Source organism: Cryptomeria japonica, chromosome 1 (assembly GCF_030272615.1).
Source record: "Cryptomeria japonica chromosome 1, Sugi_1.0, whole genome shotgun sequence".
NCBI lineage: Eukaryota > Viridiplantae > Streptophyta > Pinopsida > Cupressales > Cupressaceae > Cryptomeria > Cryptomeria japonica.
The window spans coordinates 324,887,902-324,903,789 of record NC_081405.1 but is presented as its reverse complement, the minus strand read 5'-3'; positions in this window follow the sequence as shown (position 1 = coordinate 324,903,789).

Here is a 15,888-nt window from a genome sequence, read left to right as displayed (position 1 = left end):
TTTGACCAAAATATCATCAACATAATCCTCTAAAATCTTATGCATATAATCATGAAAGATAAGGGTCATCGCTCGTTGATAAGTTGCACCGGCGTTTTTAAGTCCAAAAGGCATCATTATCCAACAAAACGCACCCCAAGGAGTGGTGAAAGCAGTTTTGAATTGATCTTGAGGGTTAATAAAAATTTGATTGTAGCCTGAAAAACCATCCATGAAGGATAACAAGGCATGTCCTGCCGTAGAATCAACTATCATGTCAATGTTTGGAAGAGGGAAATCATCTTTTAAAGAAGCCTTATTTAGATCCCGAAAGTCAGTACACATTCTTATTTTGTTTTCTGGTTTAGCCACAGCGACAATATTTGAAATCCATGGGGAATAGTCAATAGGGCGGATAAATCCAGCCTCCAATAATTTTTCAATCTCAGCCTTAACAAGCAAAGCCACCTTAGGATTCATTTTTCGAATCTTTTGTTTCACGGGCTTAGCATCAGGAACTAAGACAATATTATGAGTAACAATCTTAGGATCTATACCAGGCATGTCAGAATATGCCCAAGCAAAGATCTCAGGGAATTCATGCAATAGTTCTTCATATTGTTTCTGTTCCTCTTCATCCAAACATTTCCCAATTTTAATGACTTTCTCTTTATTGCAAGGATCCATCTTAACATCAGTGGTGTCACTTATGAGAAGATTACTTTGTTGAGGAGTATCCTTTAACTGAGGGAATTCTTTCACAATCTCGTCATTATCAATCTCTTTTCCAAAATAGGCTTCAGTGTTCAAACAATAAGGGAGTCCCCTATTGTGATGATAACGAGGAAGAGTGTCATAGGCTCCCAAGAACTCAGCTAAAGCATCGTCGGTAGGGAAGACATCCAAAGCACAGGCACACGAAGGATCCCCATCAATATACTCAGGATGTTGTATTGATAAAGATGTAGAGATAGCATTAATACTAATGCATGGTCTTTTAGAAGCTTTAGTACGTTTGCAGGGATTAAAGCCAAGTCCAAAGGCATAATTGTGAAAATTAGTCTCTAGAGGAACTCTTATCCCTTGTTCATGAGCACCACAACCTTTTCCATGATACCCATGCTTAGCAAAAATGCGAAAACCACGACCATAACGATCAGCCATTTCAGGAAGAGAAGGTGGTTTTTCATAAAACAAAGAATCAAACTCTTCATAATTAGAGATGTGAGGAGAAGAAGTTTGAGAGGCGGCCACAAAATTATTACTCATAGATTCAGGTAAGGTTGATTGATTTTTAGTTTCTTCTTTCTTTTCAACTTTATGATTTTCAGCTTCTTCCTTCTTTTCAACTTTAATTTCTCTAGAAGGAACCTTATATTCACCCACAAAGGTAGGATTAAAATCAAGGGATCCCCAATCGTCGTCTTCGAGGATCTTCCCAGGATCAAAATCCTTCTTATGTGTAGTTTCAAGTCGAGAAGAATCTTCTCCAAGAGCTCCAGACTCATCCAAAGAATTTTGATCATCGGAGAGCGAGGATTCACCGATAGGTATCTTATTTAAAGATTCATCACTAGATGAGGACGGCTTAGAAGAACCCCCCTTAGAAGTGGATGTTTGCAAACAAGCTTGAAAATTAGTATCACCTATCAAGGTATATGTCTTATTGTTATAAATAAATTTAACTTGTCTATGCAATGTAGAAGGGACAGCTTGCATACTGTGAATCCAAGGTCTCCCCAGTAGCAAGTTGTACGTTAGATTTCCTGACATAACATGGATAGGAGTAGGCAAAGTAACAGGCCCCACTGTGATGGGTAAGGTGATAGTACCTAATGAAGTTTTAGCCACATTATCAAAGCCTCGAATAGGACGAGAGTCCGGTTCAATTAAGGATGTATCCACATTCATCTTATGCAAAAAATTAATGCTACACACATTAAGACCAGAGCCATTATCTACTAGTGTTCGCCTTATAGCCGTGTCTTTCATGATAACCACAATCATCAAGGGATCATATTGATGTTGGATTTCACTAGTAGGCAACTCATCTTGGGTAAACACAATTTGAGCTTTAGGATTCATCACAGAGTTAACCAAAGATGCTATATTACTAGATGTATTCGGTGGAGGAACATTCAAATCTTTCAAGGCATCTCGTAACATTCCATGATGAGCGGAAGAAGTTTGAATCAAATCCCAAAGGGATATCTTAGCAGGGGTAGCTTTAAGTTGTTCTATGAGATCATATTCCTTTCCAAGAACTTGTGAAATACGTGGAGCTTGTGGAAGAACCGGTTGAGGATTCGGAAGGGAAACTGGGATAACAGGAGGAGGACTAGGCTGCCTATTATTTCTGGTATGATAAGTATGGGCAACCGCATGATAACTCTCTCTAGTTATTTGCTTGGCATAATTATAAGGACTTATAGGTTTTCTTCCTTGCACAGTGATGATTGGTTTATTCGGAGTACGAAAGGAATCATGACCATACCCTCCTTGGACAGTAAGGAGAGGTGACTTAGAAACTTGAAAGGTGGGAGAAGGATAAGCTCCTTGGACTTCAAAGAGAGGCTTTTTATGCTCATTCAAGTTTATCATGTTAACTAATTTAGAAGTTTTGTTCTTGTTTAAAGATTTCGATAAAGCCACAAAGTCATCAAGAGCATCATCCAACAAAGCATGATCATATCTATTGAAAGGTTTATCTTTTGATTCAAAAGGAGACATCTCCTCATAGAGGGGATTAGTGAAAACAACCATGTTACTAGATTTAGTGGAAGAGTTGATAGGAATGTACCCTTGAGAGGACTCATTCAACTTATCTTTCTCATCACAATGAAATGGCATAGTAACAAGGTTTATGAGTTTTTGGTAAAATGAAGGTTTGGCATCTTTAGGGTTTAAAAACTCATCTAAAGCTTCATCTAATTCGTCTTGGCTATACTCATAATAATCATCGAAAGCATGAACATTTTGCAAATAAAAATCTGACATTTTGAAAAGATTACACAAAACTTAAACACCCAATGCAAAGAAACACACTTTTTTTTTTCTTTTTCTTTTTAATGAAAATGAAATGAAAACACACTAAATCTAGATCTAGATCTAACAAATGCAATGCAAGAGGAAGCAATGATAGATTCACGTCGGGTTCACCAAAATGTGTGGGGGAAAAAGTGAGACTAGGTTAACATGCCCTAATCCTACCTTTTGACACACATTACGGAATACGAAAGAGCCTAGAGATATCGCACAATTGGCTACTTCTTTTGGTGAAAGAGAGAGCCACGGGATATCTATTAGGATTTCTATTCCCTTGTTGAAATTGTAAGATCAAGTAATGCAAGTTCAAACCCTAATCCCAAAATGCAAGTATGAACTAATAACAAGATTGCAGAATTGAGATTAAACAATGAACAGCTGTAAATACAAGGATGAAATAAGAATGCAGATGTGTACCCGGAGTCAAAATCGGACTGAAAATGTTCGAGATGGGGGTGCGGGTGCCACTGTCCTGAAAACTGCACCGGAAACTGCTGTTCTGCACTCTGGAACACTGTCGGAAAGCTGTCTGAAAGCTGTCTGTCCGGAGGACCAGGGCGCCCAGCGCCTCTGTCCCAGGGACCAGGGCGCCCAGCGCCCCTGTCCTGGCAGGACCAGGGCGCCCAGCGCCCCTGTCCCAGTCTTCTGCTCTGCAATTTGATACAGAGTGTTGTCTCGACCTTCTCTCTCCGGATCTGTATCCCGCGGCGTCGTCTGAATCCCGAAACCTGCAATGATATCTGAAAAAGGGTGTATGGGCGGCTATATAGGGTTTTGCCTTAGTCAAACCCCCACTTCGGTGATTTCCACCTCCACGAATAGCCAAGTTGTTTTGTAAAATGTATTGTGTGTGTAGACCTAGTGTGTGTGTAAGGTCCTAAAATGCAAGAAAGCAAACCAGAGCAACCTAGAAAGTAAACCCTAATTGCTTGTAAATGATAACGTAAATGCTCTAAATCAAGATGCAAAGTGATCTAAAGCATGAATAAATGATGTATTGAAGCTTATGTAAAGACATGAAAACAACATGAAATCATACCCAACCCTCAAGGGAGGAGTACAAGCCAATCTTCAGTCGGTAATCTCCTATTGTTCTTCAATGTCTTCCAAGCCCTAAATGGATGAATGGAATTGATAAATGCTTGATAGAGGGATGTTGTAAGATGTTGAAGTCTTCAAAGATCTGCTCTTTCGCTGCATATGAAGTTCCTGAAAACAAAAATCGGATCCCTTCAAATGAAGAAAGAGAGCTCTTATGTATGAAACCCTAGGTCGCAATTTCGTCTTTTGGCCGACCTAGAGATTGAATATCCCGCCAATTTCTTGGGGTTAAGCTTTATTTTATGATTGGATCGTGCTCCTAAAATTTCGGGAAAAATGTCCGGGACCGTGTGCACTCCGGGCGCCACGGTCTCGACAACTTTTCACCAAATTTTCAGGACCGTCAGATATGATGATTTTAGAGAGAATCCCGAAGTTACAGGTGATTTCGAGATGTTTTGACCCCCAAAATTAAGCCCCCAAGCTCAGAATAGGGCCTAATTAGGGTTTTTGATTAAGTGATGTATTGGAGGAATAAAATGAAAGGGGCACGCTTTAATGAAAGGGCCTGACTTTGTGATGTGGAAAATGGTGAAATAGAACCTTTAGACCTAATTAATTCGATTAATTAAGTGCTAAAGGGGAAATGCAATGCAAAGTGCAACTGCGCCAAGGCGGGTGCTAAACTAGATGTTAAATTGTACTGCTTTAGCAAGTGCGTACAATTTATGACGTTACACATTAATAACAATATTGAAAGGCTAAATGAATTCAACCACAAAACCCTAGCCTAACAACAACAAAGATCCACCATAACATATGAAGATTACCTAAGACAATGCAAATCAAATGAAATCACAAAGATTATACCATCACATGTCCAATAGGGTTTGGATCTCCATTCTTCCTATCTCCATTGATCTTGCTTGATATATTTGCTCTCAGATTTTATGTGCACAAGAGCTCAACAAAGAACGGAATGTGGTTGCAAGTAGGATCGTAGTGTAGTCAATTGCATAAAATTCATTAGGATGCATAGAATGATTAGGATGAATGATTAGGGTTTGATAATGAAGGAAGCATCTCCTTATATAGAAGACACTATAAGAAATGGAGGGATAAGATTGAGAGGTGTAAAAGGAGGTCGGCTATGATTAGAGGGTAGGTAAAAGAAATAATAAAATAATGAAAGGGGTAGGTAGTGCATGAATTAAGAGATGAATGACATGTGTCATAGGTAGAAAAGGTTAATGAATTAATTAAATAAATAAAGATTTATTTAATTAATAAAGGAAGTGAGATCAATTAAATAAATAAAGATTTATTTAATTAATAGAGGAAGTGAGATCAATTAAATAAATAAAAATATTTATTTAATTTAGGAAAAGGATAATTTAAATAAATAAATGTATTTATTTAAATGAGAAATAAGGCTAAAAAACAATAAATGAAATAATTAAATAAATAAAGATTTATTTAATTAATAGAAGAATTAAGCTTAGATAATTAAATAAATAATATTTATTTAATTAGACATGACAATTTTGGGTGTCTACACATACATATACATATATACACACACACACACACGCACACACACACACACAGGTGTGTGTGTGTGTGTGTGTGTGTGCATGCATGTATATATGCATGTATGTGTGTGGGTGTACATATATATGTATGTATGTGTGTATACACATATATATGTATATGTGTGTACACACATACATACATACACACGTGTGTGTATGTATGTATGTATGTATGTATTTATATCTATACATATATGTGTGTGTGTGGAGATATATATGTGTGTGTGTGTGTACACATGTATATACATACATACATACATACACACATACATACATACATACATACATGTGTGTGTGTAACACATACACACACACACATAAATATACATACACACACACAAACACACACATATATGTATGTATGCATGTATGTCTATATATATATATATGTGTGTGTGTGTGTGTGTGTGTGTGTGTTTGTATACATATACATGTATATATACACATGTATACACATGTATATATGTATACACATGTATACACATATATGTATATGTATGTGTATGTGTATATATATATATAGCCTGTAAAAAAATGGCGAGCGAAATTCAGAAGGCCGCATGCGAAAAGCAGAAAGGAGAAGAAGCGGACACAGGTCTAAGAAAGCCCGTTAAGTGGCGAATACTTGAAGTTGATTGGAATAATCATGGATTGCCATGCAATGAGCAGACAAAGTCAGAAGGAAGTATTGACAACATCAAAGGAAATTTAAATCATTGCCATTATCTAGGAAAGGATGCCTCATCCTGCGGTATTGAAATTGACCTAACCGAAAACATCAAAAATGAAAAAGTGATCTTCGAATGACATGCGATTATCGCAAAAATTATAGGGCCAAAATTATCAAGAAAAGATATCCACGCCTGGGTAGAGGACAATTGGGGGAAGCACGTAATGATAAAATTTCTACCCAAGGACTTCTTCGTTGTCATTTTTCTCGAAGAAGAAGATAGAGATCACATCATTAGCCTTCAAAACTGGTTTTTGGACGATCACCCACTGTATATTCAGCCCTGGTCTCCGAACTTTGACCCTACATCGCTGGTGGTTTATGTTAAACCAGTATGGATCCAATTGTACAACCTACTGATTGGATATTGGAGCGAGGCATGTTTGGAAACGCTCGGAAGATCCCTTGGTACTTTATTAGAAATTGATGAAGATATCGTTGAGGGAGATTTATACACATATGCCAGACTCAAAACAACAGTCGTGAAGACAATTCCCTCTTCGGTTATGCTACTCATTGCGGATGGTGAATGGAAACATCACATAGAAGTAGAAAAAGAAATTAGCGCTTGCTCGAGATGTGGAAGTAAACTTCACAGTGCCGACAAATGCAAACTATTTGTGAGAAAGGTCTTTAACCGCCCTCACAGAAAACCAAAACAGGTATGGAAGGTATGGAACCTGAAACCCTGCTTTTAGAAGGCCCTAAATCCATCAACATCGGTTCAAACCAAGATGTAAGCACAAATATTCCTACACAAGACATCCCATTGGATAGCAACATCATCCCAAATAATGACATAATGATGAATCCAATTAAATACCCCACAACTGAGGAGGTATTGCAGGAGTCTGATTCAGATACAACTGAGTTGGATAGTGATGGTGATGAACTAAATACAGTGGATCAAAGATACATCAACCAGTCAACAAATATTGTCCTTGGAAGAGCGAAAGGCACGAGAGGAAGGAAAAGCCACAAGATGGTTAGGGAGCAGAGGGCAAATGATAAGGGCATTGTAATTATGTTGAAATTTTTGAATCCTACCAAGGGAGGAAAGCCATCCCTTGGGGGAATATAAGGATCACCTCATGGAATGTCAGGGGCCTTTCGACCCCTGACAAAAAATGTTTGGTCAAGAGGACTTTGGCCAAGCTCGATTCAGAAGTATATATTCTACAAGAAACAAAGCTAAGTAAGGAAAAAGCGCTTGAGTTCATCAAATATTGTTTTAAGTGGGAAGGTATTTTTCAAGATGCCAGAGGTTTGGCTGGGGGCTTGGGAATCACGTGGAACCCCTCCAAAATTGCAGTGCATCCCATAGCTTCATTTGATCACTGGATGGTGTGCATCATTGTCTGCAAGCAATCCAATATCTCCTATCTGTTATTTAATATTTATGGACCTATTAAGACTGAGGAAAAACTAAAAGTTTGGAATGAGGTCTCCAACCAAGCTAGTCTATTGGAAAAAGGCAAGGTCATAGATGCTGGTGACTTCAATGCTCTTTTGGACATTGATGAGAAGTTGGGTGGTCTTCGGAAACCTTCGAAAGTTATGGATGATTTTAGAGAATTTATATCTAACTGCAAGTTGGTTGATATCATACCTAAGAATGGTAGATTCACTTGGACTAATAGAAGGCTAAACTTTGCCAATATATTAGAAAGGCTGGACCATTTCTTGGTTGGCGAATGGTGGATAAGTGGCAACTACTCATTAGAAACTGAAATTGTGCCTCAAATTGGATCGGATCATCTACCACTATCACTATCCATTGCTCAGGATTCTCGCAAACATAAGAACTACTTCAAACTCTTAAGCATGTCGTGGCAGGATGAGAAGTTCCTTGACAATCTGAAAAATTGGTGGCAAGAAGGCAACATCTACTCTGGATCCCCTAGCTTTAGATTTGTCAAAAGAATTCAGTTCCTGAAAAATAAAATTAAAGATTGGAACAAGGTGTCCTTCAAAAATGTTTTTGTAGAGAAAAGTAGAATTGAGGAAAAACTAGAAGAAATTGGCAATTGGGTTATGCGATTTGGCACGACCAATGTGGAGTTCGAATTGGAGAAAACACTCAAAGCATAGTATATGGAAATTTTGAAGCGGGAGGAACTATATTGGAAAGACAATTCTAGGGAACTTTGGATAGCTAAGGGGGATCTCAACACTAAATTTTTTCATGCTTCTTCTAAGGGTAGAAGGATCAATAATAAGATATGGTCGATTAAGGATGAGAATGGGGTTCTGAAAACTTCGGCCGCAGATATGGAGCTAATTGCTCTGAAATACTATATGGATATATTGGGCAGCTCTGAGGTAGATAATTCAGGTTCAATACCAATAATTGAGGAATTCATTAACCCCCTGATTACTAGCTTCGATTGCAATATGCTACTCGCTCCTTACTTGTTGGAGGAAATTTAACTTGCCACATTTACACTTCATCCCCTTAAGGCACCTAGACCAAATGGCATAACGATAGAGCTTTTTCAAAAATGTCGGGCTTTCATGGGCAAGGATATTTGGAATGTGGTTGAAGAATTCCAGAAAAAGCACAGGTTTGTGAAATAGATCAACCACACCATTATCAATCTTATTCTTTAGAAACGGGATTGTGATTCCATGTCTGATTTTCACCCAATATCCTTATGCAACACTATCTACAAAATAATATCAAAGGCAATAGCTGAAAGATTGAAGAAGTTGCTACCAAAGCTACTATCTGAAAATTAGAATGGATTTACTCTGGGTCGGGAAATTGCGGACAACATCATCCTGGTATCAAAAGTCATACACTCACTCCATAAAGAAAAATTGAAAGGTATGATTATTAAACTAGATGTTGCCAAAGCCTATGATAAGGTGATTTGAAATTTTCTTATGCACGTCCTTGCCGGATTTGGTTTCCCAGCTAAATGGCTTGAATGTATAAAATTTTGCATTAGCACAGTAAACTTTTCTATTCTTGTCAATGATAATTTGAGTGGGTTCTTTGGAGCCACAAATGGTCTGCGACAAGGAGATCCATTATCACCTTCACTCTTTGTTCTTATGGCGAAAGTTTTAGGGAGGCTGATAAAAAAGAGGCATAGTGAAGGCATTTGGAAAGGAATCAAAGCTCATGAGCAATTTGAGGCAATCACACATTCCCAATTTGTCGATGATACCATCTGATTTGGTGATGCATCCATTTGGGAAGCTATAGGCATTAAGAACACACTAGAGGAGTACACAATGGCTTCGGGTCAAGTTATGAATAAAGAAAAATCTCAGTTGTTCATCTTTAATACTAATAAGATGGCCTAGGGCAGAATTGCACAACACTTGGATATAAAAATTGTTGAGCTTCCAATCAAATACTTAGGGATACGTATTAACAAAGGATGCAGACAATCCCAAATTTGGGACGATGTTATTAACTCATGTCAGACTAAATAAAAAAATTGGAAAAATAGGTGGCTAACCCAAGCAAGTAGACTTACCATGATCAAATCAGTTTTATCTGCCATTCCAATATACAACATGTCCTGTTTCAAAATGTCGTTCGCTGCAAGAGACAGTCTGAACAATTTGCTCAAAAAAATTGTTTGGGGTGGTGCTAAAGATAACAAGAAAATTCCGCTTATCAACTGGGATACATTGTGCCTAATTAAGGAAGATGGGGGAGTTGGCTTAAGGAAAATGGAGTTGCAAAATTTTTCCCTTGGTGCTAAGCTCTCCTGGAAGATGTGCAAAGAACCTCAAAAAATTTGGTGCAAACTGTTCCAAAAGAAATATCTTGACTTGGAAGACCCTAACCAAATTCTCATAGTGGCCAATTCTAAAAGGGGCTTGGCTATGTGGAATTTATTATGGGATAGCAGACACATTATCACATAGCATATTTCATGGCAGATTGGTAATGGTAGAACAATGTTGTTTTGGAGAGACTCATGGGACGGGTTTCCATCTCTCTCCTAATCATTTGAAGATAAGGAGTGGATAAATCTGGTTGAGAATTGCATAGGATAACATGTATACAATTACATGGAAAACCGTGAGGACATAAATGGTCCGAGAGTGTGGAAGAATATCAATATTGGTAACCCTACATTATGTGAGAAACTTTGGGATGCAATAAAAGACAGGAAAATATCGACCTCTAGTAAAGATGACAACATTTTTTGGTGTGCCTCGAAATCTAGGGAGTGTAGTTCTAAACTTGGGTACAAAGTTCAAAGACAAAGGGGTACCTGTGACGCCTGGCCGCATGAATTATGTTGGAATAATAAAATACTACCAAAAGCCGGGGAATTCTTGTGGATTGCTTTACATGGCAAAATCCTCACTGGTGATAGACTTAAAATTGTTGGCATCTCGGGTCCCAATCGCTGTGTTATGTGTTGTGTTGATGAAGAAACAACCAGCCATCTACTCTTCAGCTGTCCAGTGGTAGAATTATGTTGGAACTGGTTCCTAGACCAAATCAATTGGACTAGGGTTAAAAATGAAATGCTTTTGGACTTCCTACTTTCCTGGCCAATCAGACAGAAGTCAAAATGGAGTGATATATGGATGAGTGGTCCATCTATGATTATATGGCACATCTGGAAGGAGAGAAACAAAAGAATTTTCAAAGAAACATCACTGTCAAATATAATGTTGGTTGACAAAATAAAAGTTGCAATCGAGGAAGTGATAAATGGAAAGATACTAAAAGGCGGCCCTAAAATATACAATAACTAGGGATGCCTTAATGGAAAAGAATTGGTCTCTTAAAGATTCAAGTATTTATGTCCCCCCCTCGAAGTCTTTTGATAGAAATTCTGTTAGATAGAAGGCCCCTCCAAAGGATTGGACAAAACTCAATTTCGATGGTGCTAGTAGGGGGAACCCTGGGGAGTCCAGTATTGGCGCCATAATTCGAAATGAACATGGTAATATTATATATGGATTGTATGGAGGCATTGGATCTGCCACAAACAACGAAGCCGAGATCTGTGCACTAGAGGCAGGATTATGCCTCTGTACTCTGCATGGGATCTCTCGAATCATTATTGAAGGAGATTCGCAGATCATTATAAATGGGGTTACTAAGTCAAATTTTCATAATTGGAAACTAAACAAGTGGTTGCCTTAGATAAACGACCACCTTAAATCAATCAATTGCTACGAAATGGGGCATGTTTATAGAGAAGGCAATCAAATGGCGGACTATTTAGCGAATCTTGGGGTAGGATAGAATGATGATCCCGTCTCTTTCAGTCAAGTCTTGACAACGGATGATATTACAAGACAATGCTTGAAGGACTGTCGTGAATCCCCATGCCAAGGTGTCGGGTAATAAACCAACTTTATATGGATTAGCACCCGATCTTGGGCTGTAGGTGGCAACGAAATATGCCTCGGAAGTTTGAAGATTAGTACGACTTTGATGGTTGGGAAGGATGGTGTCACCGTTCTGGTCTCGATATCTAAAACTTGGCAGTAGAAAGAATCATCACATGGGAAAGTCTTGGCCAGACCCTTGGGAAGTACCGTCTGTAGTTAGGGACACCTCATCACTTCAGGAGTGCTTTAGATTTAGAATTTGGTAGATATTGGCAGAGCAATAATGATTGGGATTTGTAACATGCTTCTTTCTATAAATGCTTTCCAGAAGATATGTAACCCAGTTGTCGAAAGTGCTACTTTCAGTGTGGTGTACACAGAGGAAAGATTGTTGTGGATGGCTCATTTTGGTGATGTTAGTTGTGTCAATTGTGAAAATGCGTTGGGAACACAACTAAGAAACCTGTTTATCACCGAAGATTACGTTTATGATGCTATCTGAGGGCTAATGGGCATCACTCTTAGTTTTGGGAGACACTGGTGTGATGCAATCGTGCTGGAGGTGGCCCTAATGCCCCTTGTCGATGTTATTGATTCTGGGGAACGTGCAATCAAACTCTTTGATGGATTCGTGAAGCCATTCATTGCAGACAATGTTGCTAATGCCATATTAAGTCTGGAAGAGGGAGTCAAAGTGAGCATTTTGAAGGTGTATTTCCAGTTCGAAAATTACTTATCCTCGGATTCAGAGGATGAAATTGAGGAAATTGATGAGGGGGTCAGTGGTGGCTCTGTTGACAGTGATACCATACGTGGGATGGCCAGACGGGAGGTGTGGAAGGAGGAGCGCGAGCAAATAAAGGCATTTGGGGAGAATGCATGGGAAGTGTTCAGATGTGTTGCGTTTAATGTGAACATGGCGCCTTTCAGAAGACTGACTGAATCCGTGGATTGGTGGCTTCCTGAGCAATCCACCCACAATGACATCAATATAGGTGAATATGCAGCTGTGATATACCAAGCAATTGGTGGACACATGTAACTGGCTTGTTGGCTAAGTGTCTTTGTTTTAATTTAGAGAAGTGCTTGGATATAAGGCAGTCTAGCTTGGGTGTCTAAAGTCGTGTCTAGTAGGCACAGGCTAGTCTAGTCTGATGCTTGAAACTATATGTAATCTTCTTTTTCCAGCAATATAGGGAGCTATCCCCATTAACGATAGCACTTACCTCAAAAAAAATAAAAAAAATAATAAAAATATATAGCAGGTACATTTGACGTGTGAATGTTTCAATGCCTACAGTTATAGGGCATCAACTCCACCTTGTTCTATAGGTTTGAGTGTTCCCACATCCTTGATAGTGGTTGACAAGAGATAGCACACTGGCCAAATATCTCGAGCCAAACCCATTGCCCCTTGATTGGGGTAATTTCCTTGATTTTACTATTTTAGTTATTTAAATAATTTTGAGCCTTGACAACCATAGTTGGTAGCTTTTGGAAAACCTAGTTGTCATGTTGAGTCGACCCATAATGATTGTTTGTGCATAGTCAATCAAATTGAAAATGTTGTCATCTTATTGCATACATTAATGATAATTTCACATTGTCAAAGTAATACAATATTTATGTGTAGAATATGTCTTATTTGTGTTTGTTTTAATGTGAATTAAAATACCAATAATGGGAGTCCTTTGAAAATTTAATTAACATTTTAAGTTTGATTTGATATTATTATTATATATATATATATATTTTTGGTCGATATCTGCTTTTGACTGAAACCTGAACTAATGGAACCACAAAAGGAAACCCCATCACCGAGTATCATCTTGAGGTATTATCACCTCCTTCATTCCATCTCCATCCATTCACCACCATCCTTCGACACCTCCTATCCTCCACTCTACTTCACCCCTTCCTTTCATCCTTCTCCTCGTGCCACCTCCATACTCCTTACCCTCCGTCCTTCCCATCCTTCCTCCGCCTTCTCTCATCCTTTGTGCATCCTCAATCTTCCCCTCCTTTCTCCTTCTCCTCCAATCCTCCACCTGCGTCCTCCGTGCAATCTCCTACTTACCATCTGCGTCACCATCCTCCTTCGCCATCTCTCTGCTCCCTGCTCCACCCGCACCTCTATCCTCCGCACCACTCACATCTTTTCTCCTCTACGGGCCTCCGTGCCAATCACCGCCTAACCATCTATCACTGTCCTCCCTACAACCACACCATCTCTCCTGGTCTCCATACTACCGTCGTTCATCTCCTCCACATCCTATGCCGCGACGCCATAACACAACTACCTGCCCACTAACCACACCTCTAAGACTTGCGTCCGCATTTGGTAGGGCATTCACACCCCCTTCTCTGACATGTCGGGAACATCTGGGCACGAAACACAACAGCGTGGGCCACCAGAGATGTCACGGGGACATCCATATCACTAAGCAGGTTCACAAGTTCGAACCGGGACACAAAGTTGCAACTTTCGTTGCATTGCGGGGTCATCCCCGTTATTATTATTATTAAAATTATTATATTCCTCACAAAAGTGAATTTATATTTGGGTAGTTGAGTTCATTTTCTCAACATAGAGTGTATTTTTCATGTCTTTTTTTCGAAAACCCTCTTCATTACCAAATTGTGTTGTTAAGATTAGATGATTTATATTTGGGTAGTTGAGTTCATTTTCTCAACACACAGTGTATTTTTCATGTCTTTTTCTCAAAACCCTCTTCATTACCCAATTGTGTTGTTGAGATTAGATGATTATGGAGGAGATTTTTTTTGGGTGTGGTGTTGAATGAGTTGAACTGTTGGAGACTCGAAGCTATCCAATTCTTGTGAGCATTGGTGGAGTGTGAAGGTTGCAACTTGTGATTTAGAGTTTCTACAATCTCGAGGTAGGATCTCTTTATTTCCTCTTTGTTCTTCAATTTGATCTTGTTTGAATGTTGAAAAGGAATTATGAGTTGAGTCATGATCATGATCATGTTGTGTTTGTGTTATGATCTCTTGTGTGTTTTATTGTTGTGTTTGAATGAGTGTTTGGATTTTGATGTAGAAATGGGGTGTCTTAAGGGAAATGTTGCCCTGGTGTTTTTGGGATTCTTGTGTGGGTGTTTTGTTTGTGTTTTTGTGTGTCATGAGGTAGTTTTCAAATGGGCTGGTCTCCAATTTGGTCCCCCGTGCTTTGTTTTTGTCAAACTTTATGTGCTAGATGGCTTTACAGAGTGGATTCACACAACTACACTCAAAATCATGCAATTGCTATTAGATTTACACAATTGCTAATTGATTCACACAATTGCTCTCAGAATCACACAATTGCATTCATAATCTTGCAATTGCATTGACAGTGAGGTGATTTGGATCTTAGTCTACTCTATTGTCTAGTTTGAGTTGTTTCTCCAATTCGCCTTGGTTCTTGGGTTTGATTGGCCTTGAGTGAGACGAATTGTGATGTAAAGGTATGCTTCTATGAGACGCCATAGACAATTGCACTTGTACTTGTGGATCGGGATTAATCTAGGATCAAATTCATGATTTGGAGACCTTTAGGTTCCTCTTTGATTATGGCATTGTGGGATCAAAATGGGGTTGTCTACTTGACAATATGAGCAATTGAGAGTGTTCCATTCATTCTTGAGAGTATTTTTAATTCCTGAGATAACTGATGTATTAAGATGTTGCATTAGATGTTGGCATTTTTTATTTGCATTAAAGTTGGCATTGATACTTGGCCTGTGCCTTTCCAGGTGTAATGAATTGATAGCTCTTGATGTAATCAATTGAAACAAATGCTTAAGTGATTGAAATAGATGCCTTGTATTTTCTTATGTGATTGCATTTCATTGTGGGATTCATTCTCTTGGTAGCATGACTGATTGAATATGCCTTGTATATTGACATTGTGTAAAAGAGATATTTGATGCAATTGAGGATATGACAAGTGAATAACCAATTGAATATGCCTTGTATATAGACATTGCGTAAAAGAGATATTTGATGTAATTGAGGATATGACAAGTGAATCATTGCATTGTGTTATTTTTATTTCTCATTCGATTGAATGGGATGAGCTTAGGTTTAGGTACTAAAGTGGGTTTAGGGAATGGCTCCCAATCATGTCCCTAACCCATAAGTGGTACACTTGGCAATCTAATTGGGGAGCTTTGTAATTCAACG